This window comes from Camelus dromedarius, chromosome 5 (assembly GCF_036321535.1).
Source record: "Camelus dromedarius isolate mCamDro1 chromosome 5, mCamDro1.pat, whole genome shotgun sequence".
Classification (NCBI taxonomy): Eukaryota; Metazoa; Chordata; class Mammalia; order Artiodactyla; family Camelidae; genus Camelus; species Camelus dromedarius.
The window spans coordinates 86,359,509-86,362,565 of record NC_087440.1 but is presented as its reverse complement, the minus strand read 5'-3'; positions in this window follow the sequence as shown (position 1 = coordinate 86,362,565).

Here is a 3,057-nt window from a genome sequence, read left to right as displayed (position 1 = left end):
TGAAAGTCTATACACATACACGAATTTTTTTAGTATGGTCAGTTTCTGTATAATGAACCCCATAATTCAGCTACAATGGTCAATTCAAGACCTATCTTGTTTCATTTCATTTCTTCCTACCCCCAGTGGGTTATTTGCAGTAAATCATCATCAAATTTCAAACATAATATGTCTATATATTAAAGTTAAAATATAAGATAAAATATTTTAAGTCAATAAATATATCACAGCAGTGGAATAATGACTCAATGTGACCTCATTTGTGTTCAAATAAATGTCTCTATGCTTCATATGTTTCCAATGAATAGACAGAATCCCAGAAAGGGACACAGCCAATGGATATCAGCATTTATCCTTGAGAGAGGACTCGAATTGGGTGGGAGTCAAGGGTGACATATGTTTCATTTTGAATGTTTTTATTAACAATAAGAACTATTCTTGTATTATTTGTGTCCTCTAAAAAGTGTAGAAAGGAAAATGGAAAGAAAGTAAAGGATATGAACAGAATAGAAACAGACTTTGGGATCCAACATGGGTTTGAATCCCAACTCCCCTGCTGACCGTATGTGTGACCTTGGACAAGTCACATGACCCCTAGGGCTGAGGGGTGGGTAGGAATGGGGGGTGCGCTGGGGCAAAGATGAGAATCCTTTACAGGATTAGTTGCACTAGATGATTAACTGTAGACTTCCTGGCACATAGTAGGCACTCAGTAATGTGAGGGACCTAATTTCCTTCCATGCCCTCGCCCTTTGTAGAATTATGAACAGGTACAAACTCACAGGGGATTAAACTCTAATCATAATGAGCTTCTTCTGCCCCCGTGTGGTGTGTTTAAGTTACTGCTAGGATTTTTCTAACTCAGAAGCAAATCAAAGTGAACATTATTTCCCCATGAGTTGGAAGTCATCTCTTATACCTCTTGATGTCTAAGACCTCTTTTGCAGTGTCTTATTTAGGCTTCTATTACAATTATGTGCTTACAATATCTCGGTTTCCCCCACTAGCTTGTAAACCCCTTGAGGGCAGGACCTTCTTTAATGCTTTCTCTCTCTTCTTCATTTCCAAACCAAAAAAAGATGGGATAACATAGTATCAAGCTTGCATGGCGGTTGTGATGATTAAGCCACCTCGAGTCTGTGAAGCATTTTGTAAACTCTAATCACTTTCCAGATTTTTTCATGTGCCCATTTGCAAATTAGTGTCAACAACGTCTGCGGTGGGAAGGTATAGCTCAAATGGTAGTGTGTGCTTAGCATGTACAAGGTCCTGGGTTCAATCCCCAGTCCCTTCTCTAAAAATAAACAAACCTAATTACCTCCCTCACACCAAAATAAAAAAATAATTAAATAATATCATAATAAATAAAATATTAAAAAAAAGATGTCTACGGCTGCATGCCTCATAATTTGGAGGGTATGACTCAGTCCCTTGAAGAACTTGTGGCCTCACTGGTGGTGAGAAAGAACAACTAACCATCAGAAACTGCAGAAAGACCACGGTCTGCGTTGTGCAAAGTACTGTGGAAACCTGGATAAGGGAGAGGAACTTCGCTGGGGAGGCCGGGCGGGGGCAGAGTTTCCACGAGAAGGGGGTCTGAGCTGCAGCCTGAGGTCTGGGAAGCAGTTCACTGTGCGGAAAAAGATGATCCCAGGGGGAATGACATCCACAGATACAGAGATGGGGAGACAGGGAGACACGTCTAGGACCATCTCAGTGTCCTGAATGGCTGGAGATGGGGGGCAGGGTGGTTGTGGCTGGAGAAGCATCTAGAATGGTGGGCTGGGCAAGAGCATGGAAGGCCCTTGAATGCTGTACTGGAGATTGTGAGCACAAAGCACCCAAGCTTAGCCTGGTGCCTTCCAAATGGTAGACACTCAACAGTCACCCATGAAATCAAATTAGATGGCTGTGACAACCGGAAGCTTCATTGTTTCCATCTTGAATTGCCTGTTGTCTTTTATTGAGAGGGGATTTTTAAAGTTCCAGCTTCACCAAGTCCATTTGAATGATAGCATTTCTCTGAACACTTTTTACTATACCAGCATGTGAAATCTATATTCATTATAAAGAAGAGCCTCATGTCTTCTTTTATTATTTTAAAAAGTCTTTTTTAAAAGTCTATTTTTAGAGCAATTTTAGGTTCACAGCATAATTGAGCAGAAAGTACAGAGTGAAGAGCCTCATGTCTTGACAATGTGATTTTTTTTTTCTCAGAAGGTAATCCTTAAAAAAACAGCTTTCTGTTTTTAAAGAGGGCTAGGACATGTGTACACTTTTTGGGATACAAAAGGTTTTGTAATCAAATCCAGATTTTGGAACATCTAAAAGGAGCTAAGTGCCTTTTTGCCAGAAGATAAATTTCTCTCAGAAGAACTTGATTATCCTTTGAGCAGCTGACAGCCAGCATTCATCAAAGTTGTTGCCTTCGGGCTTTTAAGAAAAAGGAGAGAATGGAATCAAAACAAAACCTAGCTGGTTGGAATGGAGGGTAAGAATACATTAGGATGTAAAGTTTTTCTGTTCTTAAGGATATATTTAAAGCTTTATAATTAAGGATGATGGAAGAAGACATGCCTTCAACTTGTAATTTGCTCTCAAGTTACCTTTGTTGGTTGTTATCCAAACTCTCGCTTTAGAGAGAAGCTGAATTTAGTTAGTAGAAAAAGAAGCAAGGAATTTGACTAGGCGTGTCACATCAGATGGGGAAAATCAGTAAATATAAGAACAAGAAGGTGACAGAAATGAAAACACTGTTCAATTTTTCACCCACAAAACTGGCAGGGATTTAAACATATCCATTGTGAATGTAGCCAAGGGCAGCACGAAACGGGCACAGTCAAATATTGGTGTCGTGGATGGTGTAGCGTGCCACCCAGATTTTCACGGCAGGACAGAAAGAAACACTTGTTTCCCCAGCTGCCAGGAGTGCTGCTGCTGATGGACAGCTCACAGCTCAGTTCCTCCCTGGGAACTGACTTCCTAGGGCATCTCACAGCCAGTGACTGGTCCCCTTGAGAACACACAAGCCTGAGCCCTTTGTCTTGATTCAGAAGA